General features: G+C 40.5%; 1 long non-coding RNA gene across 1 annotated transcript in view; it reads left to right on the top strand.

Annotated features, from left to right (window-relative positions):
- LOC121090487 overlaps positions 1 to 11,351 on the top strand; it is a 41,065-nt gene extending 29,714 nt beyond the window's left edge. The window contains exons 2-3 of the long non-coding RNA XR_005828582.1: positions 3,194 to 3,275; positions 10,276 to 11,351. This is a non-coding gene — a long non-coding RNA (uncharacterized LOC121090487). The remainder of the gene's footprint in view (positions 1 to 3,193; positions 3,276 to 10,275) is intronic.
- Positions 11,352 to 17,850: the final 6,499 nt, after the last annotated feature.

The following is a 17,850-nucleotide window of genomic DNA, read 5'->3' as shown; positions in this document are numbered from 1 at the left end:
CTGAGCATTAATGGAAAACTGAGACCAGAACCACAGTAAGGCACACCAAGAGAAGATAAACTTTACAGGACTCTGATGACCTGTAATGGTAGAGGCATGAGTTCTGGGACTGATGTAAAACTAGGAAGCAGGACTACAAACACACTGCTGGGACAAAAGAGGTGCAATGGAGTGGCATCAGTCATGATTAGGGAAAACAGGCACAGATTCTTCTATGGACAGCCTACCCTGTTAGCACAGTGAGGCAAGCGGGCTGGTTCCAAAACAAGGTAACAATTGCCATTAAGGTACTATGCCAATTCATCCATCTGAAAATTGGGGCTTGTTACTAGAGATATGTCCATGTTGATATAAAGATACCACTGATCTGATAGCACAGGAACTGTGCCTGTATTTCCTAGGATGTACGTGGACATCCAGCTCAAGTGGCACTAGTTTAGCATCTCTACAATTCACTCCATACAAACAAATCTGTGCACAAAACTCTTCCACTCTCTTCCAAAGCCTAGGACAGAACCGAAGCACCATTTTTCTCTTCTGGCGAGGTATATTTGTGACACTCGGTACCTCATCTCTCAGAGCCAGAGCTATAAATCCGTTCACTAAAGATCCAATCTCAGTCTCTCCAGTCTGAGCCACAGCTACAATACTGTTCTTAAAGTCGATTGCCTTCAAGTTGATTAAAGCTGTGCTTTGAAGATAAAAAGTGTGATAAAAGTATTACGTGGTTTGAAAATGAAGCGTGAGACATCTCATGTTGGGCATCCAAAATTAGGTGATGCTTTTGACAATTCTGACCTTAATCTTTGTGTGTCTCAATTTCTTAGTTATGAAATGAGGATAATAGTGGCACTTAATTTTGTAGGGAACAATAGATTAGCTAATTTTATGAAGCACTTACATGCTATGGTGACAGCACAGCACAACCATCCATGAAGATACTAGATAATTTTACATTTGATGCAGGATCTCCCTGTTGAATGTTGAGTAAGATCTGATATTAAATATTGGATGAAGGAGAAATATGGAGTAACTACACCTTTATTGAATAAGGCAGGATTTCCCAAAGAGGGAAAAAACAATACCTACACAATCACGTAATTAAAAGCTGCCTGATAATGTATGTACATAAAAAGGGCAGAATTAAATTTGCACAGGAAGCCTTTATTTTTACATTCCTCACATTTTATGCACCTGACTTCGCAATTCTCATCACTGTTTTCATATGGTTTCTCCCTGTAGGCAACTCTATTTTAATTACATAAAGAGTTTATTGCATAAACTAGTTAAGCAGTTTAAAAGTTTTAAAGTTCTGCTTTTCATATACAATGTCATTAAAATTAGTTTGATTGTCCTTTTTATCTTTACCATGTATTTCTGATTCCTTTGTAAGTATTTTTATATTACAATAAAATAATTTATTGTTTTCATTATTATTACTGAAATCTTATTGGGAAGTTTAGCAGTACTTTAAATTACATAATGCATGAAGTAGGTGGAATCAATTAAATTAATGGAATAATAGACTTCTGACTTTTTTTAAAATAACAAAAATTAAAAAAAAATTCCAATTGGTATCAAAAAGTTGTAAATGAAATTTGTTGTTGTTGTTCAGTACAATGCTCTAACAAATTTATGTGCACAACAGTCCAACTTTCTGTCCAAGAGTAAAGTGAGTCTCCAAGAGAAGGAATTTTTTGTAGGTTATTCCAAGAAGAGCAATATTATTTTGTACAGAAGATTATAACCATTGCATGTTTAGCAATTTGCATTTCAGATGCAAAGCATGTCTCTCCAGTCTTAAATTTTGCAGTAAAAACATGCCAGGTTTTTGTTTGTTTGCTTTGTTTGTTTGTTTTTTAAATCCCCCAACTCTTCCTGGAAGAAATCCTACAAACCTAAGCAGTATAAAATGTAAACAACTTTCCTTGTGAGGGAAAAGGAACAGAGTGAACTGTAACCGGTGTTTCATACACTATTGGCAAGGCTTAGCCAAAACTTGGAGTGATGGATAAAATGGTGAAGGATAAGCAACACAATCTGTATTGATTGCAATATGGTTTTCAGTGTATTTAAAAGTATTTAATGCAAACATATGCACTCATACTTAAGTATGTTTACTAGCACTAAATGTCACTTAATATCACACAAATTCCATTATAATCAGGGTAAAATATCTGAACTATAAAGCTGTCCAGTGTAAACAAACACACGAAAAATATTAACCTTAATTAACTACAATCTTTCCTGCATTACAATCTTTGTTTTTCTTTTTAATAACTAATGTTAATTTGAAGAAGAACTGTATTCCAATTACGAGCACCAGCATATTCTGGACAAATGTGTTCATTTAGTTCTATGAATAAATTGATTTGTTTTTCCTATGAAATAAACCATCACTATCACATGATTTCCTTTTTTTATCCTTCCTTTTCGACACATATGCAATGCACCTCATTTTTATGTTAAATTTGCTGATCTGAATAATTTAAGCTCCACCATAAATATTTTAAGCTCTGTATGGATTATTTGTATTTTGAGCTGTATTTCCATTTACTATGATGCCAGTAATTCATTGGACTAATCTACTCCGTTCCACTGTGGCAGCTCTCCTCAAAGTCGCCAGTTGTCCCTACACATTTCTCAGCACACTGGCTAATACATGTTCAGAATGTTCTTGCATAGATTCCAGTAGTTGTTATGAATTATAACACTGAATTAGAACTTTAATTTTACACTACATAGCATTAAAACTCATATGTATCTCCTTTCACCCTGTCTTCATATTTAGTCTCAAAGGCCAAGTTCACCCTTACAGCCAAGCATTTTCAGAACTCGGTCAAGGCTTCTTCCCTATATTGAGATATAGGGACGGGGTAACTCCTGTATCTCAGTCGGCAACATGATCTCCATCTCCACTGTACTGTTTTCTATCTGGCAATGGAGTAAAAAGAATTTAGTCAAACACATAGTCACTCAAGCACTTCTTACCATAAACATTACTGATGTTTGTTGTACCTGGCTTTTGGCAATGCCCAATCTGAAATTAAATCAAATCAAAACTTATATACAAGGTACAGAGCCTCAGTGCTATGTGCATTTTTTTCAGTTTATTAGGCTGTGGAGGAATGTCTTAGAGAAATAATGGACAAACCCACAGGGAAAATGAGAATGAAAATTTATTTTTTTTCAGGAATACCGGGCTTTATCGGGAAACTGAATGATGACAAGGAAACAATCAAATTTCTGACAGTGAAATCTACATTGCTAAGAAGGTATGTTACAAAAGTATGGATGTGCACATTCAGGTAAGGGGATAAGGGAGATTACACAGGAGGCTATTAAGTGATTTGCCTATAAAATAGCCCTGAAGGAACACTTTTGTTCTTATCGCATCTGCAATTACTTGTATTGACATTTCTCACTCTTCCTTTTGTCTCTCACTCTATGTTACTTTTGACATAGGGAGTAGTTTCCCAAATTCAGACCATGATTCACTATGACCCTCCTTCACAAAAAAACCTGTTTCTTCTATGAATAATACAGCTGTTAAATGCCTAATGTTACTGCCAATTTGGAGGTCATTGATCAAAACGTAAGTGGTGGTGATTGTCTTCCAACTCCACTATCCTTTTATTGCTTCCTACTGCTAGGATATGCATAATAACAACTGGACATAACCTTGTATTTGTTGTTCTTCCTGTGGGTGTGGACATGTTGCATGCTGGTTTATGATGTAGAAGGTCATTGACACTGCACTTTTCTGAGGTCACCGGAAGACTTACTCACTGCAGTCTATGCACCAGTCTCCTATGATGCACTCTGCTCGTGTCTCCGCTGAGATTTGTGATGTTTATTATGGGCCTGAATTAAAGCTGGCTAAAGGAAATTAAAATTGAACCATTTTCTTTCATTTCACTGCAAATCACAGTAAATGAAAACTGAAATACAGCGGAGAGGATCAAAGCCAACAGAGGACCTACATCCCTAAAAACCTTTTGATTAGAGCATCACGTGGGATGCAAGAGGAGGAATTCAAAGCTTCTCGATGTTGATCAAGTTTAAGAGTTAGGTGTGAAGGTGCCCATAGGGGCCAAGATCTTTGTATATGCAGGCACAGAGTGACAGGCACCCTGGAGCTTTAAAATAAGACCCTGCAGAATCAGTTTAAGTAACAGTTGAGAAGGGCTTATTTGATGAGCAATTTTCACACAGGCGCCTGAGGTCCTGTGTTAGTCATCAAAGTCCCTTGTTAGAGTTGAAATACTTCTGGCTACTTCACTATATAAGTTGTTAGGCTTTGATAAAAATTGAAAGGATAGGATTTACTTCATTTGGAGAAGGTTTTTATTCTGTCTTACATTTCTACGATAGTCCACCTCATTCAAGTTGGCCATACATTTATAGTTCAGCATGACTGAACTTCAGACATTGTCTAGCTTCAAAACACATTTCTTTTTTTCTGTAGAAATGATTCCATTTTAAAACAAGTTTAATCCCTGGCAAGGGCAGCTGCAAATTTCCATGTTCATAACCCAGCCATTTTTACTGAATTACTCCTTATTCTGTATTTTTTGGTCCTGAGTTGAACCACCCTTATTATTTTACTAATTACTAAATTTGTAAATCATAATCAGATTGGGATTGCCTTTTAAATGTTAATTTATTTGTTTGATCAAAACAAACTGCAAGCACGTGATGTCTCATAACTGGTAAATGTGAGATGATAACTCAAATCCACCTCTAGGTCTTTATCACACAGGTTAACAATTTTCCAGTTGACATGGCTGAAAGGTATGGAGAGAATGCACAAACATTTGAATTTATGAGTATGTTTTTCCCAAGATAGTGTTCAGGAACTTGACTATTTCAGATTAACCATCAAATATCACAGAGGACTCAAAGTGTTAAATTATTTCAAGGTTTGATGCACAACACAATCTCTTGCAGCCATGTCAAAGTTATTGATAAAGCACAGAAACTTTTCAGCTTGCTTGTTTGTAAATATTTGACATAAAATTTCTCTCCAGCATTAGATGGTCCAATAATAACCGGTACAATCTCACAGTATTTGCTTTGCTTGACTTGCAGTTTTGTTAGGGATAATCATGAATACTCCATATATAAGGAATCCACATAGCATCACAGAATTATTGTTTCAGATCTCAGCTTGCATTTAAAAAAAATAAATGTATTTCTGGGCTTCAGGGTTTCAAGACAGACCTTAAGGACATCAACAGCTAACTGAAGGCTCCAGTGTTGGGAATGAATGGTCTCCATTACTCTTGGTATTTTAACTCCAAAGCCAATTTAAGTATCAGAGAAATTAGCTATTCCATTGCTGATAATATTAGTAGACACAATCAGGTAATAACATTATTTCATAATCTCAAGCTATTACTTCTCACTATATCTCAGTTGCCTCTCTTATGAACTGGCAACCCCCTCAGTTTCCTAGAGGTAACTTCTGCAGTGCTCTTACATGCTGACAATATAAAACTCTTAAGCTTGTAAAACTAAAATTTTGATTATCAGCAGGTAACTCCAATTAAAGACTGAGGACTATAACACACAACAGAGAAGCATAAAGGAAAACTGTCTTTTAGCAAAGCTCTGGTGAGGACTTTACTGTTCTAGGGATGGAGTAAACTGTCAGAATTACGGAAGTTACAGGAAGAAGAATAAGTACAAAATCACAGTATTATGGAAAAATCAGGTTGGAAAGGATTTCTGGAAGTCATCTAGTTCAACCTCCTGCTTCAAGCCAGTCTAACTGAAAAATTAAAAGAAGATGTCCAAGGCCTTGTCCCATCATGTTTTGAAAATCTCCATGGAGGCGGATCCCACAGGTTGTCCAGGAAGTACATCCCAGTGCTTAACCACCCTCACAGAGAAGAATTTTTCCAGTGCCCAATTAAATTTTCCCTTGCTGCAACTTGTGATTGTTGCGCCTTGTTGTCTCAAAGTCATGGAGAGCACTACGTAAGTGCCATCACAATTCATCTCTTTCCTCTCACAACCTCAGAGCAAGAGTTTTTAAAAACATCTTGAAACAAGTGACTGTGTATTTTCTCTGCTTGGGATTACAGTTATGTTTGGGTTTCCAGTGCACTTTATCCATCATCCCCAACTCACCTATGACTCTGAAAGAGCTGACAGCTGAAGATGGGAGACTAAAGACTTGCCCAAATATTTTGTTCTAACCACTTATGATCAGAAGCATGATATTGAATTTGATGGACCTAGTATGGCTACTCCTGTCTTTGTATGTTTTTTCTCTTTGGTACTTGAAACATCTCTGATTCAACTCAGAGCAATTGTTCACAATTTGTACTTGGATTTGAAGCCTGCTGCATCTGTTTCAGACTTGGAGAAGCTTCAGTGTCCATAAGCTTGTCTACTTTTCACAACAGCATTAGCTGACTTGATGAAAAACATTACTTCTACTCAAAAATATTTATCATCAATATCCTTAGTTTATCATGGTTACAGTAACACTACTACATTAATTCTGAAGATTGCTCAATAAACACAGAGTAAATGATGTTTGTTTCATTAATTGTACATATAAGTTAACAACTCCACACTGATTGTGAAACATCAAATTCACAGGAAAGCATTTGATGAGCTCCTGTGAACTCCAGCATTTGTTTTGTTTCATTCAGCCAGTAAACAGCCCTTAATCATATTGGCCGTTTGTGTTTTCTGGACAGGTATGTGGACAGTTAAGAAAACCTTGTCTTTGAGTATGGAATATTTTTGGAACTTGTTTACCGCTTATATCATTGATAATTACTTCCTTGGCTATAAATTAATTGGCAGTTTGTGAATCTACCCAGAAAAGAACAAGTCTTCCATTTCTAGCAGCTGCATTCAGACCTACGATTTTATTGACACTTTGGAACATTAACATAACTTTCTGTGCTGTTGAGACTTTTATGTGATTTTATTGTTTGATATAGTCTGCTCTATTCCCTTGTAAATTTTTCCCTTCTACTTCTGCCAGTATTACAATTGATGGCCAGAGACTTCCCAAAGGTATTGTGAAACCTTTAATCCTTCCCAAATTTTAGTATTAGAAGAAGGCTACAGGAGAGATGGGCTTGGGTCTATAAAGCTTATTAGGACCATAAGCACCCAAGTAAACACTAGGGTAACACTGTAGGCTCCAAGCATCCATTGTAACCAGCAGTGGGAAGAAAACTAGCTTCAGGCACTTCTGGGATTGGAAGGAGACAAAGACCTTTCATCCTTTTGCCAACCTCACCTCCAAGCAGAGAGGTGAATACCAGGCCAAAAGCAGATCCTTCTAAGTGCCAACACAGGCCTGTCAAAGTGGTTATAGCTTTGAAAATATACTGTGTGTAAATTGAGAAACAGTTTGTTCCCTCTAGCCCTATTTCATTTTTCGCTTTCTATGCATTTATTTACAGGACTCACCTTTTTTTTTCTCAGTCAGAAGCAACCTAGCAGCTGTGAATTCTCCTTTTGGCTAGAAGATCCTTATGGCTATATAGTAAGAGTCTACACAAACCCAGCGTACATGTTTCGGGTTCCTGGCCTAATGCAGGATTTGGATCTGCAGTTCATTAAAACATTAAGATCAAACAACAGCAGACAGCTTGCCATTCCACAAGGAAATTATTCTCCCTTCCTGTGGGGAGCTGAACACTCATGGAACCTGTACTAAGGAGAAACAGCTTAAATGGGAAGAGATATTTTCCATTAATAATGCATCGACAGCAAACTGGACTTTGATGTACTTAAATCTTGGTCCAACTGGTGTATCCTGGGACTAAGTCTAGTCTAGCTTTCAATAATTTGATTCTTACTTATACACATTGTGAAGTTGCATCTAATAGTTTCTATAACATTAAAATATATGCTATAAAAAATTCTCTGTAGGTTTGCCTTTTACTAAATTAGTATAAAAATTTTATTATTGATCTCTGCATTACCCTAAAGTACCTTTGGCTTCAAGAGACAAGCATATTCATCCCTAGTTTCTAACACATTAAATCCTGAATCTAGATCACAAAATATATGCTTAGGATTTTGTCATTCAAACTCCAGCAGTGTACCAGCCCTTGCGAAGATGTGATGAGAAGGAAAGGCTAAGCCCAGTAGGGAAAATACTTCAGAAAGTTTAGTTTCCTGGGAAAGTGAGAAGATGGAGACCAAGATACTGGAATTAGATATTGGAACTAGATGATCTTTAAGGTCCCTTCCAACCCAAACCATTCTATGATTCATTCTATAAAAGAGGTTTCCAACAAACTGGAAAAACAGATGTATTTATTCTTTTGCTTTATTTTCTGGTCAATTTTGTGTTACTGTCTGCTTGTAGTAGCAATAGTACAATGAGTACTATTTCCAGAGTAAGGCAAAGGTGGATGTTAAAGTAAGAGCAAGTGAGAAAAGAAAAAAACAATGACAAGAGTCAGCCTGAAGTATGTATTTTGGAAGTTACGACAAGCACATGGATCCCACCTGGACAAAAAGGTTTTTAAGATAGAGCCTGAATCACAAGGACACATGAAGTCTGAGAAGACCTCAAAAACTATAAAGGTTTAGGTAATCTTGAAGAAGATACCCACCTGTGTAACTAAAAAACTTGACAAGCCATGGAGAAAACAAGAGAAACTGGGCTACCTGCTGCTAGCTCTGCACCCTTCCTTCCCCTGGGGCAGGGGTAGAATCGTGTCTAAGGGCACACACTGAGAGGTCTAGAAGCCTGCAAGAAGATCAAGGGGAGCCACCTCTCTGACCCACAGAGAAAGAAGTTAATCTGAAGTACGGAAACTGCACTCCTCCCCCTTTTTTACACATTGCCCTTAGCATGCTTGTAAGGAATAGAAGAACAGCTGTATGAAGTCAGAGCAAAGGTCTCCGTGGCCCTGTATCTGCCCTTCGGTGACTAACAGTGCATGTAGACATGTGGCAAAGAGGAAAAGGAGAGGAATGAAGCAGAAGAATGAAGAATACTTTGCCATCCTCTACCAGTTTGGAACTTCCTATTTCAGACCTTCCTGAGCCAGAGGTGGTCTCTTCATATTACAGCAGACCTCAGAGGAGCTTCCTTCTCTGTAGTCAGCCCTGTTTTACAGCAGAGCTACACATGATGTGACAAACCACATCAGGAAACCTCAGGCACCGATTCCATAACCAACCTGAAGAGTCCCAGTCTGCATGGTTCTTCGTCATATGGCAGCTGTTCTTCACCTTTGATAATTTCTCTCACCCTGCTCTTTTACCCTATCTCTCAGCTATATATATTGGGGGCAGAAAATAAAGACTGGTGGATTTTTATGTATTTACTTGTGTCTCAAAAATAAGGTGTTTTGCATATTTTTATTCTGCTCTTACCATAAGTTCCTTGGAGGAAACCTCCAGATTCTCTTCACAATTGAACTTCCTGAAGTCATTTCAGTAGGTTTGCACAAAGCTTTGACACAGGACCTGACCTTGGATAAAAATCTACCATATAGTATATGGAATATATACCCAGGCCACCATATATTGGTTAGGAACACCCTCTCAGTAAAAAATCTTAATTCTTTGTATTTCAACTAATGGCCATTACTTGATAGCAGCTGTGGGGGTAACTGGTAAACTATCAGTGTTTGGACATTGCCAAGTATTTCCATTACGTCACTATGACCCAATTAATGTGTCCCTGATTTGAGAATATGATACCAAATAGAGTAGGTTATGATTATTTAAGTTGAAAAAAGCATGTACTGAGAGTAGGACACCTGCTTTCCCGTATTAATTTGTCCTTTCTGTGTCATTTTTCTCTCTGCTACTTTATGAAAGGTGTGTGTGTGTGTGTGTGTGTAGGGTGTGTGTGTGTGTGTGTTGTATCAGCACCAATCAAGCTTTGTAAAAATGCAGTGCAGCTCCTTTTATATCCATACCTGTAATAGCACATATCTTCTAATTTTAAGATTAGTGTGTGAAGCCTCTGCACTTATGCTTTAGATGAGATGGCCTTTGATTCGCGAGTAGTATGAATCTTCAGGACTGTACTCTTTCTTCATCTGTTTAAAATCTATTAAAACTCAGCTCATAGATGTCATGAATTGTATAAACATTCACTGCTTCCAAATCAATACCCCCTTTAGCAAATCTAAATTAAATCTTAGTAAACATGCAGTAGGAATATAAGTATTGTTCATATAAATATTTATCCTTAATAACTACTCATATCATAAACTTATGGACTGGTGTCATTGTATATGTGATAACAATCTTTTATCTTCTGCTTGCATTCAGCTAGACCCGCATGGCAAGATCATCTTTGAATACCAAAAAAAAGTCTCAGAAGCGACAACTGGAAACTGATGGAAGTTACAGAGATGATCATCCATCACCACCATCATCTGAGTACACAGGCCACTTAAGACATACAGTGTACCTTCTGATCACATTCTCAGAATGGTGGTATCAGACTTACGTAGTTGATTCTTTTCCCATGAACAAGCTATGTCTACAATAAGAACTTTTTCTGTAGTTTTGAGGTTTCATGAATCAGTGGGATTCCAGTAAAACAATTCTCATCAATAAGATGCTTCAACTGCTCTTGCTCAATGTTATGTTTCCAATGGCAAAAGGAAAAGCTATTTAGGCAAGTGAAAGCCTGGCCAGTTTCTGCAGTCCACTCCCCTCAAACTGCTACAGCTCCGTAACTCTAGGAGTAAGGATGCTGAAGGGCATATCCCCACCTCATCCTATTAGAATCCAGTTTTATACGTATTGTTTAAGAATTTCTATTACCACTTATTGAGCCTGCTCATACTGTCTGCTTCCACTGCCTCCCATGGCTGTAAGACCCAGAAGCTTACTACCCGCAGAGTACAAAAGTTCTTTATTTTGACAGTTGACTGTGGATAGCTGGTTTCTGAAACATGCTATCCAAGCTAGGTCTTACGAAATGTCTTGTCTAGTAGTATAGCTACTTTAGGGCTTCAGTTAACAAACTTGGGCAGCCCCCAAATGTGTGGAAGACTCTCCAACAGCATTTGCCATCCCCATTTTCTATCTTCTGTGCAAGGTATTCAATTCACGGTATTTAAGAAGATGTGTTTAAGATTTCTTCACCTCCTCTCATCATTCTGTTTACCCATTAATTTTAAAGTTGGCATGGTGTACTGGCTATTTAGAGAGCGCAGTGTTCTCCGTAGTAACAACAGCAACAAATTACTGATATTATTGTTGCTGTTTTACATTGTATTGTTCATTTGTATTGCATATATATGTGTGTGTTGCTTAAGATGCCAATATTAGATCAGTTTCCCACTGAGCTGGACACTGTAAAGACACAGAAAAAAACCCTCTTCTTGTACAGATACTCATGTAGCAAAAAAACTTAGGTACTTTTTTCATGTAGCTTTCCTTATTTAGAAAGCTATTACCGGTCTCATTACAGCTTTTTGTTTATGCTAAGCCAGTACTCAACCACTGACTTCTCTAGAGGAAAGGCCCAGTAATACTTGCAAATTTTATGTAATAAAAGTCCAACCAATTCAGTCAAGGTCAAAAGTGCTTTTATGATCATCTCTCTACCTTCCTACCCTTTCAAAAATAATTTTAGAAAATAGAACTGCTTTAAAAAATTTACAGGGCCCCACCTCTTTAACAGACAAGTTTCCACAGAAACACATTCTCCTTCCTGACCGCACATTTTCATGGGATAAAAAGTGTTGCACGCTAACTAACTATAAAGTACTAAGTACATTTTAAAAGTTTGTTTGTTTTTACAGCAGCTTTTCTCCATTATGTTTCATCAAAACCAGGGAAATTCTTTTTCGGGTGTGAGAAAAGTCTAATTATTTAACCCAGGTGAACCTATGTCTGTAAAGGGTAGTCCATGAGCATATTGACACCAGCTATTTCCTCTTGCGCATTCCATTACCTAAATGAACTGTACAGAAAAAGCCACTGCGTGGTGGCCACCAGACTTAGACATTTATATGCTTATATTGTTGTATAGATATTGCATATTTTTACTTTGCCCCCCCCCCCCCCCCCCCCCTCAGGGAACCATCATCAAAAAGTCTCAGTAAAACCACGCTTAGCTTCAGAAATAGGATATACCCTGCACCTACTATTGGGCAGTAGAGGTTAGAAAAAAAAGTTTGTGCTTAAAGCCAGACTGGATGAATTATTGCTGATAAAGCATAATTGTCAGGGTTACGCTGCATTGTCTTAAATGGCTCATGAAAGAGCTGCCTGCAGTTGTGCACCACAGGGTATGGTATGGACAAAGCCTATACAAAGTTTTCTATCTATCGCTGTTAATTTCAAATGACAAAGAAAACTTGGCGTGCTTAAGTCTCGGTGTGCTAAAGTTACGGACGCGTGACGACCTGATCTGTGGGCAGTTGCATGATCCTACTGAAAAGATGACCGTGGCTGGGAAGAGCCTTTCAGTGAGGGCTCCCAAACGTCCCCCCGAGTGGGGCTGCCACGCTGGCGTGGCCGAGGAGGCTGGCGCTGGCTGCAGGGTGGGGAGCTCTGCCTTCAGGTCCGTTTCCCTGACCTGAGACATCACGAGCAAAAGAAGAGAATTTAAAAGCAAGTGAGCGGTTGAAAGGGGGCTCGTCCACAGCACCGAATTGAAAGGTCCCACACGGGTATCACTCCCTCGCCGCGGCTTGCTCCCCGGACTTAACCTGAAAAACTGTGACTCAAGGCTGACGGGTTTATGTTTTCTTCAAGCCACGGTTTGCTCTGAGCTCTCTCTCCCACGCACACGGACGGCCCGCGGCCAGGCCCCCCCGCGGGCTGCCCATGTGCGCGGCTGGGGCCGGCCCCTGCCCCGCGGGCGCCCGCGGCTGCCCAGAGCAGGGCCGGGCTGCGCTGGGGTGGGCTGGGGTGGGGAGGGCTGGGGTGGGATGGGGTGGGATGGGATGGGGCGGGGGGCCCCGCCGCGCCCCTGGGAAGGCGCTGCCCTTCGCTCCGCGCGAGGGCCGGGCTTCCCCAGTTCAGACAAGCCCTTGCCCCGCTCCCGCGGCGGCGGCGGGTTTGGTGCGACACCGTCCTGACATGTTGTAACTGGTTTCCACACCCACCGCGCCCGAGAGCGACGGGAAGTACCTGCGATGAGCCCTGCGCCGCCTTGACTCGCCGCCGCCGCGATCGCAGCAGCTGGGTCGAGCCGCCCCGCCGCTCCGGAGGCGAGACCCCAGCGCGGGGCACCGGCGCGGTGAGTGGGACCCCTGCTGCCCCCCCACCACGGGACGGGGCGGGGCGGGGCGGGGCGGGGCAGGCTGCGCGCCCGCCGACCCCGCGCTGCGGACGGGCGGGTGGGGCGGCCGCCCCCCGCCCCGCCAAGGGCCGCTCGGCGCCGCGGGGCGTGCGGCACGGGGCCGCGGGGATCGCGACACGGCGGCGGCGGCGCGGCGAGGGGAGCCGGCGCCGAGCGGCTGGGGGGCGGCGGCGGCGGGAGAAGGGCCGGGCGGGGCGGGCGGGCGGCGGGGACGCGCTCCCTCGCGGGGCCGCGCGCAGCCCCCCCCCTCCCCCCCCCCCCCCCGCCGCCGCCGGGGTCCCGCCGAGGCCGGGCGTGACACAGGCGCGGTGTCCTCAAGGCTGAGGCGTGTTCGAGCACGTGGCGGTGCCAGCGGGGGGTGGGGGGTGGCCGCCGTTTTGCTTGAGAAGTTCAACTTTCTGGTTTACAAGCAGGGGAAAAAAAATGCGAGAGAAAGAAGCAGGAACGCTTGCGGTGTTGCTTTTCGCTCGGATTTCATGCCCTTTGCATCCACGGAAAATACTGTAATTTCATTAATAATGAAGTAATTGCCTGTCACAGATTAATGTAGGTAATTATTATTTATTCTTGATACAATTCCCTAATACAAAGGTTGGTGAAAAGCAGCTGTCGAGAAACGCCTGTGTATTCTGTCACACCGGCCCCCGAGCGGTGCCGAGGCCCCGCAGTGCAGCTGCAGGTCGGGGTTGCTCAGGTGGGTGCCCCATAAACCGTACCTGAGAGAGGGGCCTGCAACAAGAACTTCCCGTGGTTTAAATTTCCTTTAACCCAGGTGACAAGGTCGAAACTTTATGCAGAGGCTCGTCAAAGCAAACACATTTCAGTCGGAAAAGAGATAAGGACATCCCCAGGAGAGCACCATGGCCAGGGCTTTGCCAAGGACCGGCTGTACGAGCCTGAGGTTAAGGCTGCTCCCCGAAGCTGCTGAATAGGAAATTTTTCAAATCCTGAGAATATTAGTAAGGCGGGGAAGTTGCTTCTCTTTAGCTCTAGCCTGGAGGACTGTGCTTCTGGAACCACTGCAATATGTTGCATCATTTTCTTCAGTGGGCATTTGTCATCAGCTGCTTTTGTGGAAGCTGGGATACCTCTCTGTATCTTTCTGCGAAAAGGCACATTTACTTCTCTTTCAAAGAAAAAGTGGTCTTCCTGCTGGATTCCTGATAATGACACTGGAGAAGTTTGAGCATGTTGTTAATAGGAGAAGATGATCACATCACTGCAGGATTCAGAATTTGTGTTCTTCAGCAAAAGATTCAGGTTTAGCCAAGGTTGTTTCTTAGAGGATGAGTAACAGCTTTTCTGGTGCTGGTAAAATTTGTGATCATGTGCGTGAAGTCTGATAAAGCTCTGGAAGCCTGCAGAGATGGGCCTCATTCTGCGCAACCTTGCTAATAGAATTGCTGTCCTGAAGAGGATCTTTGATGAATCAAGCTGATTATGCAGAAATCATTATACACGGGTAAAGAAGGCGCCTGAAATTTTGTTTCAGAATTTTGTCTAAACCTCTGCTTCTCTATCCAAATTTATATCGGTTTCATACGTGCATTTCCTACAAAATAGCTCTAACCTTCTAAGTTGGAAAGTACCCGTGTCAAGACATCTAGAGCTTTAGTCAAATACACCTGAAGCCATTGTTTTAATTTGGGTGTTTTCTTTTGTTTCTTCTTGTGAACGTATCACATGCTGATGTTTATAATACCAAAAACCAGAATTAGATTTTTTTCATTTGTCTCCTCTGTTCTGTGATTTATTTCCATGCTGACAGATTTTACATTTACTTTCTTAAATAAATCTGCAGTGCTTTAAGCTTCTTTTATAAACAGCACTTGCAAAGCAAAGATCAACAGCAAAGATGTTCACTGTAAAATAAGTATTCTTATTTGTAAGAAACTGCACTAAAACTCTCACCTTTCTGAGATTACAGTATATTTATACCCTGCTTTCAGCATAAGTCTAAGCGTGAGTTATTGCATTGACATTGTTTTCAATGAAAAGTCAAACAATGTACTATACTATTACAAAAAAAACAAATCAAAAGAACCAAACCAAACAAAAAATGCATGTGAGCCAGCACACACATGCAATCATTTTTTGCCTTTTATTTGTTCATAACATTCAATATTTTATATTACACAACACTACATATTAAGTATAGTTCTGTTCCCTTATATTATTTTCAAAGGAAAGAGTGAGAAGTAGCAGCTTTTGAAATAAACACTTAGGTCTTTCTCAACCATACATGCAATCAGTGGCAAAATACCTATTTTAGAAGTATATCCATTCCAAAGTAGTAAGAAATTCAGAGATATCTTTCACTTGCCTTTGTAAAATCAGATTTAGTCTTAAATGTCATGATAAGGCTGACTGTTTTACCACGCTGTTTAGTTACTTGTCCTGGAGGGCCCTACAAGAGGGGAATGTTAGATTCTCGGTCAAGTCGCCTGTATGCGTGTTCAGACTCTTCAGAACAGCTCAGCTGAGTGACTCTGCATTTGGAACTCTCAGTAGTTTTTCATTCTTCATCTAAAATGTCTTGAGAATCTCTTCCAGATGATTGGCTTCCATGCGACACCGGTGGGAATGTTTTAATTTTACAACATTGTAAGAGTTTGACCTTTGAATTGGTCTGTCTTGTCTTTACTGCGTGCTCGGCTCTCCATCGCCTTATGCCACAGGCTGTATCTGCATCTGGGCAAAGTGTAATGCTATCCCTCCTGGTTTATAAGATTTTATTTCTACCTGTGAGAGCAGTGCAGGATGAAGCCCTGAATATCTGTCACGGGAATACATTTAATTTTCGATCAGGGGAGAGCAGTTGGATCCCTTTCGCTTGTTGCTTTCCAGTTCACCACAAAGAGCTACTCTGGAACCAGCCAGAAACACTCCTTTCCCCCAGGCTCGAAAGCAATCCTATCTGGGAAGATCTACCCTGCTACTTGGCTGAGAGACAGGATTCAAATGGAATTATTTCATATGACATGCTGATGCCAGCCTTAGATCTGGATTTTTCTTTCCTGTTTTTTTTTTTTTTAACCTCAGAGTTCCCAAGTTCCTCAGAAATCTTGGTTTGATTGAACATTTAGTTGGATTTTGGAGTATCATTGATGTATAGAGATTTGGGGTTTCATTCCTTTAGGTTAATGTAGCTAATTTATGTTTCCTTTCAAGAACATTTAAACTGTTCCTAACAGACAGTGGAAAGCAGATGAACTGTTTGCAAAAATATTTGAAAGGTCTTGATGTGAAGAGAGAATTGTGTTGCATTTGTATGTCAGTATATGAAATTAGAACTTTATACGACTATTCCTTGCTTTTATACCGGTGTGCTATTAATGAGGCTTGTAGGGAAGCCAAGTGTAAACTTTCAAGCTATACTTTGTATATGCTTTTTGTAACTATTTAGTTAACTATTCTGCCTTTGTTGGATATTCTTACTTCTGCTGTCTTTCTCTTAAGCTTCATGCCTTAGCCTGAAACACATGAAACAGTGCTACCATGTATCATCTATTTTACATAGCCATGGTCATGCCACTCTCATGACAATCCCCCCACCCCCACCACTTTTTTTTTTTTTTTTCTTTTTTTTTCTGTGTGTGGCTTACCTGCCCAGTGCAGATGTTCACTGCAGTTTAGGTTTTAGGCAAACAGTGGAGTTGCTGGCGTCCTGTAGGGTTGCACTGACATAAAGGAAGAAATGCTGGCCATTTGTCCTCTCTCTGTCTTAAATCCCAGATTGTCACAGCAGGAACCATTCTTCTCAGCCCTTGTTAAATGAAATAAAAAGATGGTAAGAATGAATTTATAAATCATCAGCAGTAAACAACTTATTATTAATGTTTTGGAGGAAAAAAAAAAAAAAAAAAAAAAGGTAAGATTAAAGCAGCCGCTCCTTTTGGCAGAAGGAATGAGTAGGGTGGAAACTAGACATCAGATTGCTGATTCAGAGTTTGATCCCAGATGTGGGAGGATAAATCTTTCTGGAGTTCCTCATAACTCACTGAAATGAGGTAGGCTGGTCCTGCTTGGGAGCAACAAATGGATTAGATCAGCATGGGAGAACAGATAGATAAGGAGAAGGACCTGAATGACTGTGGTTTCAAAGAAGCCAGAGAAAAGGAATGCATTGCAGAGAAAGAGTAATGAATCAAGAAGTAGGAAACACAATTGCTTTCTGCAGTGTTTCTCTGAACACTACTCTGTCAGTTGTTATGAAGAGAGTTTTGAAACACAACCTACAGTAGCATATTGGAATGTGTGTCAGGTATGTATTGGTGTTACCGGTGCAGATCTTCACTATTTTGTGAGCTCTGCTGTAGCTTTTAATATGAGAACTTCATCAAATCACTTAATTATGTGTTTAGTTTTGCCTTGTGTAGAAGCAGCTCTTTATCTACCTCTTTAATATTCATTTCGCAATATTAATCCCTGAGCCTTTTCAAAACATTTTTAAATTCTTGGAAGGTGTTAGAAAAACGTAAAGCAACATTACCAGAGAAGTATTTTGAATAACATCTGTGTGCATGTGCATCTCTACAAATATTCTGATTGTTTTCTTACTTTTCTCTCTTTACAGATAC

The sequence above is a fragment of the Falco naumanni genome, chromosome 6, assembly GCF_017639655.2.
Source record: "Falco naumanni isolate bFalNau1 chromosome 6, bFalNau1.pat, whole genome shotgun sequence".
Taxonomy (NCBI): Eukaryota; Metazoa; Chordata; class Aves; order Falconiformes; family Falconidae; genus Falco; species Falco naumanni.
The sequence above is the reverse complement of the archived record's forward strand: the minus strand, read 5'-3'. Positions and strand labels throughout refer to the sequence as shown.